Source organism: Carassius auratus, linkage group LG28B (genome assembly GCF_003368295.1).
Source record: "Carassius auratus strain Wakin linkage group LG28B, ASM336829v1, whole genome shotgun sequence".
In the NCBI taxonomy this organism is placed as follows: domain Eukaryota; kingdom Metazoa; phylum Chordata; class Actinopteri; order Cypriniformes; family Cyprinidae; genus Carassius; species Carassius auratus.
The window spans coordinates 8836371-8850050 of NC_039293.1; the positions used below are offsets into that span (position 1 = coordinate 8836371).

The window sequence follows — 13680 nt, forward strand, 5'->3', positions numbered from 1 at the left end:
CCCAACATAAGAAAATTACAGGCCGTGAATTTAAAAACTCTGCAGAAAATGTGCTCACCTTCAGGCCGTCCAAGATGTAGAGGAGTTTGTTTCTTCACCAGAACAGATTTGAGGAATGTAGCATTACATCAGTTGTTCAGCAGTGGATGCTCTGCAGTGAATGGGTGCCGTCAGAATGAGAGTCCAAACATCTGATAAAAACATCACAATAATCCACAAGTAATCCACACCACTCCAGTCCGTCAGTTAATGTCTGGTGAAGCGAGAAGCTGCATGTTTGTACAAAATCCATGATTTGAACACGTTTGTTTTTGTTTTTTTAAACAGTTTTGTCTGTCCATAATCCATAATAATGCTGTGTCCAGTGAAAATGTTTATCTTCTGTTGTCTCTCACGCCTAAACCCACCTACATATTTGTTTAGAAATGTTATGGACTGTTGTCACTTGTAAATTGTTTTTGATTTCTGCTTATTTCTCTCCTGATTCAGATCAGATGACTCGTATTTCAGCCATTAACGACAGTTTAAAGTTAAAAACATCTTAATAATTGATTTGTTTCTTACAAACACAGTTTTTCCAATTCTCAAGACATTAATTAATAGACTGGAGTGGTGTGGGTCACTTGTGGATTATTGTGATGTTTTTATCGGCTGTTTGGACTCTCATTCTGACGGCACCCATTCACTGCAGTGCATCCACTGGTGAACAACTGTTGTAATGCTACATTTCTCCAAGAGTAAGTCTGTAAAATCGCTTGTGCTTAATGTTGAATTTTTTATGCATTAAAATATAGATGATGTTAAAGCTAACAGCTGCAAAACTACAATTATAGTCTAATACAATAGTATCAGTTCATTAAAAAACTCAAATCAAATCAACCAATCAGAGTGCATATTGGACCGATCGATTTCTTCCTTCAACAGACTTGATACACCAGCTGCCAGTTACTGTCAACAGATGAGACAAACCGGCTTGTTTCCCGTGACGGTGCTAGCTATTGATTAGGAAGTGATTAGGATTAGTTAGCGCTCTCTCCGTCTGATGCCTCCAGTGCTGCCAGCGTGTCTGTTATTAATCACGAGCGCTGCGTTAGCATCGGCTCTGAACTTTGAAGACTGTCGACCTCTTTTTTTTTTGGAACGGTGCTACAAATGACATCTTGATCTCCGCCTGCACGACTCTCCACGCTTCACCGTCGTCCTTTCATCTGCATGTAATTGCACTGAGCTGCTTTATAGTGTGAAAAACCCCACTGCGGGTGTTTTGATCTTCGAGGGTCAGTATGGTTTGAAAAGCCATAAGAAGCAGTGAGGAATTTTCAATAAATGTTTAAGCTTTGTAACCTTCAGAAGCTCAGCAGAGGTATTATAGCTGTTTTAGAGTTTAACCCCTCATTGCTGTGTGATTTGTAGATTTTACCCCAAGTATTCATGGGGGGAAGTCGTGGCCTAATGGTTAGAGGGTTGGACTCCCAATCGAAGGGTTGTGAGTTCTAGTCTCGAGCCGGCAGGAATTGTATGTGGGGGGAGTGCATGAACAGCTCTCTCTCCACCTTCAATAGGTGTCCTTGAGCAAGGCATCGAACCCCCAACTGCTCCCCGGGCGCCGCAGCATAAATGGCTGCCCACTGCTCCGGGTGTGTGCTCACACAGTGTGTGTGTGTGTGTGTGTGTGTGTGTGTGTATGTGTACACTGCTCTGTGTCTGTGCATTTCGAATGGGTTAAATGCAGAGCACAAATTCTGAGTATGGGTCACCATACTTGGCTGAATGTCACTTCACTTACACTTTCACTTTTTTGCCCATTCATTTGCTATTACCGTCACTTTTGACCACTAAAAACGGAAGTGTGACTATTTTAAAAGATCATTATGCCTTTTTGAATCATGTACAATTTTTGTGTGTGTGTTCATATAGCAAAATTCTCCATTCTGATGCATTAAAACATAAAGAAATAAAATCACACTCTTAAAAATGTATGGTCTAAAATGACCAAAGATTGAGGTTACCGTGAGGTATTTACAATGTTTTTTTTTTATTCGTTTTTTTTTTTTTTTTTTTTTGAAAGCAAAAACATTCTGAATTTTTACAATCTTTTTTTTTCATGACATTGCATCGTCATTGCAACACTATATAATTTGATATGATTTTATACATAAAAAGGTTAGTATATGTTTTTTGTTTTTTTTGGATTGGATTAGATAATTGTTTTAATTATGATTTTGTAAAAGCATTTATATTATTTTTGTTGCTTTTTTGCTTTAAGTCAACATTTTACAGTAATGTTTTGTGCATTGTCTGCATCGTTGTAAAATTGCATATAACTATAAAAAAAGGTTTGTAATTTATTTTTTGCATTTAAATAATTGTATCATGCATATTGTAGAAATGGTGCATATTTTAATGTTTATGGATTAGTCACATTCATCTTCACTGTAAGTGCCTCACTGTAATTCACAGTTTCTTTCTGTTTTTGTGTAGACTCTGCTCTAAAAAATTGCTCTGCATTTTTCATAGCTCCCGTTACGTTTCAGTGTTTTTTTTTTCCAAATCATATTAAACTTTTTGTATGTTTGTGTTCATATAGCAAATGCAATGAGTCACCAAGTTTTGTGCCATTCTGATGAATTGAAATATTTTAAAATGATTATTATTTTTTAACTTAAATGACCACAGACTGAGGTTAAGGTGAGGCATTTACAATCCAATATAAAATGTATTATTTTATAAAATCATTTACATCACATAGAACTGAATGTAACTTCAGGCACACAAAAGATTAACACATTTTGTCACACTAGTAAAATCGCAATAACACACACATGGTCTTTTCAGGCTTTACTATTGAAACGGTGAGTTTTAACATGTGTGGATTGGCCTTGTTTACTTGCATGGCATTAACCTCACTGTAACCCAGATTTTTGCTCTTTTAAAGAAAAGGCAATATTTGTTGTATCTCTCTGGACAGGATATTACCGCGAGGGCTTCCTGCAGGTGCAGCACGCGGTGGACCGGGCCATCATGAAGGCCTACAACAGCACGGCGGCGGAGGCCCTCCTCAAGAGAGCCCAAGTGCTGCTGGCCCGCTTCCCTTACCCAGTGTTCATCTACGACATCTTCATCCTGGCCATCCAGAGCCAGCTGCCACTGCTGCTGGTGCTCAGCTTCACCTACACCTCTCTGAATATCATCCGCGCTGTGGTGCAGGAGAAGGAGAGGAAGCTGAAGGTACACACAGAAGGGCCATCTGTTGCTCTGGATGTGAGAAAGCTCAACTGAGCCGTGTGTGTGTGTGTTTCGCAGGAGTACATGCGCATGATGGGTCTCAGTAACTGGTTGCACTGGAGCGCCTGGTTCCTCATGTTTCTCCTCTTCCTCTCCATCTCCATCTTCTTTGTGACCGTACTTATATGTGTCAAGGTAAACACCAGTTATATTTACACTTTGGTTATGTGATCTGCTCTTTGTGAGGGAGCTACTCCTTGTGCTACTAGAAATACCACTTTACGGTTTGCGTTCTGTGAAAAGTTTTCTTGTTTTAGCTCACTTCAGTCCTGAGAACAGGTTTTATTTCGGAACAAGCTCCACGTGTTGCACAAAAGCACTCGAATAGAGTGTTTTTATTATTATTTTTTTATTCTTTCCACAGATACACATGATATAGATACATTTTAATAAAAAGATATTCATTTAGAGTTTTGCTTTAAGTAAAAAAAAGGTATTTTAAAGGTGTTATATTAGTATTCAGTCAAGGCCAATTGATGTCCTCAAAAATCACTGATGAAGTCTCTATTTTTCAAGCAAACATTAGCATATACAATTTCCATAATTATAAACATTAAATATTATATAATCTGGTATGCATAACATGCTTATAAATGAAAATAAATTAGGGAAAAATTAGGAATATTAATTAAATTATAAAACCTTAAATATCCAAGTATGTATGTGTATTTCAAATAAATATTTCTGTAAAACTCAAGATTGATAATCAAGACTATGGATTCCATTAGTAATTTGCATGTAAAAATTAAACAAGTTTTATTTTTTGCATGTTCTATTATGAAATTCGGCAATAATAATACATTTTTCCAAAGCCAAAAAAACCCCACTGTATTCTAAAACATACATATATATATATATATATATATTTGTATACATATAAATGTACAGTACAGTCCTGTTAAATTATAAATGTTATATAGAATTAGTGATCGACCTAACGTATAAGCATGTTTCTTTTACACACTTATTTTTTTAATTCATTGTCAAATGATTACAAATATCTTAAATATTAATAATAATAATTTTAAAATCATATCTGCTTTATATCGGCTATCGCCTGCTTCCCAAGATATCGACATCGGCATTGCCTGTCCAAAAACACATATCGGTCACCCACTGTATAGATTATATAAATAGAGAGAGAGAGAGAGAGTTGTTATTTTAAAAACTGCTAATGACAAAAATAAACTAAACCAAAAGTAAAAATATATGTACATACAGAATAATGATAATGACAAAAATTATTTTGAATGAACATTTTATTAATTGTTAAAGCAGTACAAAAATAAGGATGCACATGTATAATTAAAGTAAATACTTGAATAAAAAAAAATAAAATAAAATACTCAGTCGTCTACTTTCATTAGAAATCTGCAATTATAAAATTGGCCAATAATAATAAATTCTCTAAAGCCAAACAAGTGATGAAAAATATATTGATATATTTCAATTTACAAATTTCTCTAAACCAAATTGCAATTGAAAGCAATGCAATGAATGGTTAATAGATGAATTAAGGAATCCGAATCAATAAGTTCAATGAGAAACATAAATGTTCAATTCCTTACGGTTCCCATCTGTTTTCTAGTTTGTCCAAACAGCGGTATCTCCAGTAGCTTATGTCTGTAATGTAACGTCAGGTTGTTGTTTCTCTGTCAGGTGAGTCCTAACGGAGCGGTGTTGACCTACAGCGACCCCACGCTTGTGTTCGTCTTCCTGCTGGTGTTTGCCGTGTCCACCATTAACTTCAGCTTCATGATCAGCACCTTCTTCTCCAGAGGTGACGCTCTCTTCTGATTGTCATAACACTGTATTCTCTGACAGTATATAGTACTGTATATACGGCCGTTTAATCAAGCCGCATCATTATGGTGAGAAACAAAGCCTCATAATCAGGCTGGAGATAGTAGAACATGAACAAAGAGAAAGCAGAGATGGGATGTATTTGCTGTTTTTGGCTCCGTACATGCAGAAACAATCTGAGCTGCGTTTAAACTCGACTCTTACAAAGCTTTCAGAAATCAGCTCTCCTTTGTCCAGAATCATGCGCTGCTTCTTTCTTTTCTCTGGCAAACAAAAACCTTCGATTACTGCAAACTGTGTGTAAGTGTAATAGCAGGTGACCGGCTGAGGAAAATGCTCAGGTTGCAGTTATTGACCCTTTCTGATGCTAGAAATGCTTTGAGAGAGTGAACGCAGGAGTCTTGGCTGGACTGTATTGTGTTTGATTGGCGGCTAATAATAAGATATGTAGATGTGCTTTAAGAGCAGGTTTCTTACACTTTAACTCTTCGTCCTGATGGGAGGAATGAATAGGAAATCAGATGTGCATTGGTGTTTTGTGCATTTCGTTTCGTTTCATTCTTGTGTTCGCTGTGAAACTGACCGAACTGGCCATTTCAGCGCCTGTGGTTTCCAGTCAAAGCTGTAGTTCAGCAGAAAAAAATGTTAAACTCAGTCATCATTTACTCAACCACATTTGCAAAAAATCTGCAAAAATAATGGGTTTTTGTAAGCTGATCATTTCCATGTAATTTAAGTGGACGGTGACCACAAAATTATTTTTTATTGAATATTTTTGCCTTGTTTTCCAGTACAAAAGAAAAAAGATAAACAAAATGAATTAGGTTTTCTGAAAAAAAAAAAAATATATATATATATATATATATTATTTAGCAAATATTTGTCAGTTGGGAAAGAAAATATTTTGTCTTTTCCTTTTGAATTAACTTTATATTTCTAACCTCTTGTTTTAAGTACAAACTTCCTTAAATTAGAAACTTTTTTCAGAAAATGCGACTTAGTATTTGAGGTCAGTTTGCATCTCAAATAAATGAATCTTGTTTTAAGACTGTGTAGACTTTTGTACAGGAAAATAAAGCGTAAGAAAACATTTTTTTCCCATTTAAGGCTTCAAAAAGACAAAAAATTGTCTTTTTTGTATGAAGAACCAGATAAAACTTCTGTTTTCTGAAATAACATGCCCTCCGCTCTTACTGTCATATTTCATATTTGTGTGTTTTAAAACCTGGCACGACACATTTAATGATTTGTTTTTATGTGAAAGGGTTAGTTGAGTAGATTGCATTTAAAAAGGTGCTCAGATATGCCGATGCATTAATAAAGTCCTCAAAGGATTCGTTTAATGGGCAGATTTAACAACATTTCAGGCGCTCTGGCATTAAATCGTGACACATAGCATTATGTGTAGGAGGAAATGAGGCAGTGCTGTAAAATGCAGCCTCAGGCAGGAAATATAATATCAGATGTTGTCCTGGGGAAATGTTTAAGGGAAATGTTTGCTTGTTTGGATTCAAGGCATTGAATCATGGTTATATCTTCCTTAAGCAATATAGAATTACTTGTTTTAAAGGTGAAATATGACCTGAATGTTTTCTTGATGAGATATTGTTTCCTCATAACTTTTATTATTTGTTATTCTGGTTTTATAAACAGCTGTTTTTTCTTACAGTAAATCGAGGCCATGTGTCTGAAATCGAATCGGTGCGGTACAATGACCCTCTGTCTTAAAAAGCCCCAAGAGACTCTGTTCTGGGGTTCAGAAAGGCTGAACGTGGACCTTAATCAACATGTCCTGCTCTGCCACATTTGGCCCATTCAAAGCCCAAATCACATATTGTTGAGTGTGAAGAGGTTATGTGCATATCTGCTTCCCTTCTAGATGTGAATGTAAAAATAGACCAGTGTGTCATTTTCTTCCATTTGTTGAGCAGCGATGCCACTCTTTTCACTGCGCTTTCTCGCATTGGCTCTTTTGTGTGTGTGTATGTGTGTGTGTGTGTGTGTGTGTGTGAAGGGGTTTGAATCTGGAGCCTCATAATGGAGACTCATTACATCTCACACTCTGAATCTCATGCTGGGAAGAGTGAATGGCACAAAAACAGGTCACATTCACCCCAGAGAAACTACTTTAAAAAAATCACACTGTATTTAGAAATAATATATATATATATATATATATATATATATATATATATATATATATATATATATATATATATATATATATATATATAAAATCAATAGATAGATAGATAGATATAATTTGACTTTTCCTTTTTTGTTGTTTGTATGTTTCTTTTCTTTTACAGTTTCCTTTTTTTCCTCACTGTCAGAATTAGACTTTAATACATTTCCCCCCATATATTTGTAAAAATATCTGTGAAAAAAAATAATGAATGTTTTCTTTATTGTTTAAAAAAAAACCACACAAATAAATAATATTTAAATATATTTTTTTCATAAATAATGGTACTATTAAAAATCAGACATCCATACATTTGTCTCCAAAATCTCATTAATATTATGTGGAAAAAATAAAATAAATAATAAAACACTATATAAAACATAAAAATGAATAATTTAAACATTAGTAAAGTATTTATAAATTTTGTTTGTATTTACTTTTAGATTTTCATTTTTTTTTTTAATCATCAAGAATTAGTGTATTAATTTTTTTTTTTTTTTGAGACTCACTTGTGAATAATGGTAAATACAAAAAAACATTATATGTCATGGTGAGATTTTTATTTATTTTAGTTTTTCTTATTTTATATAATTTTCTCAATTACCTATTTTCTCCTAAAGCAGACTTTTATACATTTCTTCCCAAATTCACATTAATACAATATGAAAAAATAAAGAATTATAATTTTTTGTATAAAAACTTAAAATAAAATATATAAACAAATAATATTTCAATATTAAAGTGTCTTCAAATAGTAGTATTTGTATTGCTGTCTTCAATTAAGTATAAAGTGTTATCATATATCATAACCTATTACATTACAGGATATACAAAATACGAGAAAACACACACACATATTTAAGTGTAATTTAATTGTAACTTTAACATTTTTTTGAAAAAATCTTCCCCCTAAGAATAATCAATTTCTCCCTAAATTATTATTAATATAATGTGAAAATTATTTTAATTTAAATATGAATTGTTTTAAAAATATAATGAAAACTTGAATATAAATATTTAAATAAGCACTTTTAAATAATAGTATGATTTGTTTTGTTACCTTTATGTAAACCAGCGGGAATTATGTCACAGTAATTTTATGTAAAGAAACACCATTGTAAGTAATTCTGAATGTAAAAACATATTTCATGTCCATTCACTTTGCAGTACGATGTTAAACCCAATGAAACAATATAAAGCATCTTAAAGGTCTTTAAATAGCATCTTATAGTAAAATATTATTTCTTCCTTTTCATTTCGCAGGGAGGTTGTTTTCATATAATCCTGAGCGAAACCTAGTTTTAATGACATGTGTTGGTCTCCCGCAGCGAATGTGGCCGCAGCAGCGGGCGGCTTCATCTACTTCCTGAGCTACCTGCCGTACGTCTTCCTGTGGCCTCGCTATGACCTGCTGTCGCACGCCCAGAAAGTCTCCGCATGCCTCATCTCCAACGTGGCCATGGCCATGGGAGCCCAGCTGATCGGCATGTTCGAGGGCAAAGGTCAGGACTGAACCCCACACCTCTGCTGCTCTAATCTAATCTTAAACTGACGCTCGTGTCCTGTGTGGTCCTCAGGGACGGGCATCCAGTGGTGTAACCTGTTTGAGCCGGTGACGGTGGACGATGACTTCTCTCTGGCTCATGTGCTGGGTCTGCTGCTGCTGGACTCGGTGCTGTACGCTCTGGTGGCCTGGTACATGGAAGCCGTGTTTCCAGGAGAATATGGAGTCCCTCGTCCATGGTACTTCTTTATTCTGGTGAGTTTTGTGTACTCACACATTAACTGGTGGGCAGTATCAGCTGCTAGACAAGGGCTTGAGTTTATTAAGAAGTTAAGCTGTTTCCTAAAGGGTTAGTCCAATGTTTTATCCTGTAGCACTTTGTCAAAAGAAGATATTTTGAAGAATGTTGGCAACTGAATGGTTTTGGTTTCCTTTGCTCTGTATGGACGAAAAAACCCCAATAAGAGTCAATGGAAACCTAAACTGTTTGGTAACTAACATCCTTCAAAATAATAGCAGTAAATGCTTACAAAATTTCCATTTGTTGATTAGACTATAGTGCAATTCTTGGAAAAATTCTTAAGACATTCGTGAATTTATTTTATTTAAAAAAAAATTGTGGAAGTTTCATAAATTAGCATAAATTGGAACGATTTTTTATTTATTTATTGAATTTCAAATAAGCAAAAAGTCAGGTCATGTATAATCACGACAGATCGTTGTTTATTTAATCATATGAACTCACGCACATCCCTAGTTATTGTAATGTACAGTATGTCACTAGTGCTACAGTATGTTGTAATGCTAACGAATTTGTTAAACAACCTCCCTTTGAGAATTTAAGACAAGTTGGAGGTTATTCAGACTTTAATAAGTTAATAATTACAATGATTTTTAAGAACATTGTTTTCACGAGCTCATTGTTGTTATTAAATTTAGTTTTTAACATTATTATAATAAAATGTTTTTGGCACTGCAAAATATTTGTAACTTCATTTTTAGAAAACAGGAAGATAATAGCAGAATTTTCTTCTTAACAATGTTTTGTTTATCCGACCTTCAGACCTTTTGACCATGGGCGTGTTTATTTTGAGCGATTATTTCCTCAGACTTCCTCGTGCGCATCACATGGATTAGTTCTCTTGCGAAACTGTGCTCAAAGTAGGTTTATTTTGGCCTCGTGAACAGAGATCAGCGGTTCGCCCATGGGAAGTCCTCAAAGTGCGAGGTAGTGAGAACCAGCACGAGCACAACTTGAGTGACTTTCCTGACCTCCGGGCTCTTGAAAGACAGGAAGCATTTGGTCTCGGCAGGAAAACCGTGCTTCGGTCATCAAGACGGCCAGGAAGTGCATGCGCAGCCTTCTCTCCAGACGTACAGGATTTAGTGTAGGGCGTGAAGAGGGAGGGGATGACGAACAGTGGACATGATTTGCGCAGAGCTATTGTATATGTAGGACACCCGCTGCGTCAATGCTTGTGTTTGCAGACAGCCTTATCAGCGGAGCGGCAATAAAGACCCCTTCAGAGGGAAAGTGATATGAAACAATGGCCTTCTGGGACACACCTTTGACTCATGGATGTCTACATGTTAATACACAAATGCCTTTGTACACCGAGTGTAACGTAATGAATGACCTGGTTCTTGAACTTATCTGTAAATGTGTCCCCAGATTTATGAGTTTCCAGAAATTTCTTACACTTCGTTAGTTACTTATTATTAGTTCTGAGTGGTGTTTTCCAAGGCAAGCATCACTTATTACTGTTGTTCACTTTTAGGGATTTGAACGGCTGTAACAATGACATAGTATATTCTGTCGACGTGATGGATGTCACATTAAATGTTACCTGAGCACTCTGCTGAAACGAACCAATCTACGCTGGTTTATTAATTAATCTTAAACCAATCTATGCTGGTTTATTAATTAATCTTAAACCAATCTATGCTGGTTGTCTCGTCTTAGCTGGTCTTCTGCCTGGACTGTTTCCAGCTGGGGACTTGAGCAAACCTCCAAGGAGGATTCAGTTTGGCTTAAAATGATTTCAAATAAAGCAAAACAAGCGTTAAAATAAGATAAGGCTTATATGATTCTTGGTATTTCTTGTTTTAATCATTTAAATTGTATTATTTCTCATACCAGGGTTCAAATTGTTTAGAAAACCTGGGTATTTAAAAAGTTTGATTCTTATACCTGGAAAAGTCATACGATTTTTATATATATATTTTTTTTAGCTATGCCAAGTGCTACCATTTTTTTAATAAGGTATACATTGTGAGTAAAACCAGTTTAGGCTGGTTTAAGCATGTTTTTTTTCAGCAATGCATATTTACAATTATCGGAAATAAAATCCTATATTACATATTTAAAGTAATCTTTTACTTGACAGACATTTAATTTCCAGTCACATTTACTTGATTTTTACGTGAAAAATCCTGTTATTTCAATGTAAATCCAAGTTGAAACGACTTTGTTTTTCAGCAGTTTAATGGTTTGCATTTCAGCATTAAACATCGTTGAAACGTAACTTTACGTATAAATTAAATATTTACAGAAAGCTCTGAAATAGCAGATCGATTGAATTGCCTCCGTAAATTGATGATTTAACCTTTAGACTTCGAATGTTTAAACTGCGACTACATGAAACATTGTTGAGTCGATATTCAACTGCGAAATCCAGTCGATTTTTCCAATAGGAATCCACGCAATCAGTAATTTCGCAAAACAAGTTCAACTGATCATGTAAACCATGGACAACATGCACCATAAAGATTTAAATATCGATCTAAATTTAAGAGAATAATGTAATCCGCAGCACAACTCTCATGATTAATGATGCAGAGGAATAATATCAATGCAATCACTTTCGGAATAATTTTTTCTTTTCAGCTGATGAACGATAAAAACATTGACTGCCAACCAGAATCCAACCTTGGTGTGAGCACTAATATAGTCATTTTTATCTTATAATTATCATTGTTAACGTGAACAGGCCTTTGCACTCATTTACATTTTATGAGCGAGAACATTACGTGAATGTTTATGATACAAATGGGGAACATTTAGCCATTATGGTGTAATGTTATGAATGTGTTTATCTAATATTTCTCCTCCTCATCTGTTCTCAGCCCTCATACTGGTGCAGCAGCCCTCGTGTGGCCCTACAGAAGGAGAAGGAGGAAGAGGAGGAGGCCGAGAAGGTGTCGAAGGGCGAATTCATTGAAGAGGAGCCAGCTGGACTGGTCTCGGGGGTCAAGATCAAACATTTGGCAAAGGTATCATCAGATGTTTATTAGAGTCATAGTGGACAGATGGGAGACTCTAGGTCAGTGTGGGTCACCTGTAGAAACTGTTGGAGAACGTGAACATGTGGATCCTTCTGTTGCAGGTGTTCAAAGTGGGAAATAAGACCAAGGAGGCGGTGAGGGATTTAACGCTCAACATGTTCGAAGGCCAGATCACTGTCCTGCTGGGTCACAACGGAGCGGGCAAGAGCACCACGCTTTCAATGCTGACAGGTAATGAACACAACGGTGTCGTTTTATGTGTAAAATAGTGTGACTGTTCAATTCAATTCAATTCAAGTTTATTTGTATAGTGCTTTTTATAAAACAAATCGTTACAAAGCAACTTTACAGAAAATTATGTTTCTACAATATTTAGTAGTAGCTAGTAGTTTGTGCACATTTGACAGGATTTTAGAAAAAATAAAAATAATAATAATAATACAAGACGTAGTCAGCTAGACGATGAACTATCAATATTATTAATTAAGTTATTATATGATTCAGTCACACATTTAGCAATAATTGTTAGTTCTGTTTGTTGATTCAGGGTTAGCATCATCTGAGGTCCTCTGAGGGTCAGCATCATCTCTTCTCAGGTGTTCTGGATCCAGACTGGAGCTTGTGTAAATCCTAGTTACCACGGGATGTAAATCCCGTGGCGAAACATAGAAACAAAATACAGACATCATTAGCATAGCTGCTGATCCATCAAAGTAAGATTAGTTTAACCCAAGCTAATGAATAAAAATGCACCTTTGATCAGATGCAACTACACTCACAATTAAAAAGATACATTATTCGAATGCTTGGCGAAAGAGATGTGTTTTTAATCTAGATTTAAACAGAGAGAGTGTGTCTGAACCCCGAACATTATCAGGAAGGCTATTCCAGAGTTTGGGAGCCAAATGTGAAAAAGCTCTACCTCCTTTAGTGGACTTTGCTATCCTAGAAACTACCAAAAGTCCAGCGTTTTGTGACCTTAGGGTGCGCGATGGGTTGTAACGTGGTAGAAGGCTAGTTAGGTGCGCAGGAGCTAAACCATTTAGGGCTCTATAGGTAAGTAATGATAATTTGTAACTGATACGGAACTTAATAGGTAGACAGTGCAGAGACTGTAAAATTGGGGTAATATGATCATATTTTCTTGACCTGGTGAGGACTCTATTTTGGACTACCTGTAGCTTGTTTATTGAAGAAGCAGGACAACCACCTAGAAGTGCATTACAATAGTCCAGTCTAGAGGTCATGAATGCATGAACTAGCTTTTCTGCATCAGAAATAGACAACATGTTTCGTAGCTTGGCAATGTTTCTAAGATGGAAGAATGCAGTTTTTGTAACATTGGAAATATGATTTTCAAAAGACAAATTGCTGTCTAATATAACACCCAGATTTCTGACTGTAGAGGAAGTAACAGTACATCCGTCTAGTTGCAGATTGTAATCTACAAGATTCTGTGTAGTGTTTTTTGGTCCAGTAATTAGTATCTCTGTCTTATCTGAATTTAATTGGAGAAAATTATTTGTCATCCAATCTTTTACATTTTTAACTCACTCCCTTTAACACTGTCCCTCTAATACTGCTTTAGGAAATGTGATTCATTTTAGCGAGTCAGTTC

The 13680-nt window shown here is 35.5% G+C and overlaps 1 pseudogene; it reads left to right on the plus strand.

Annotated features, from left to right (window-relative positions):
- The window catches only part of LOC113067481 (ATP-binding cassette sub-family A member 3-like), a 42247-nt pseudogene that overhangs the window by 12947 nt on the left and 15620 nt on the right, over positions 1 to 13680 (plus strand).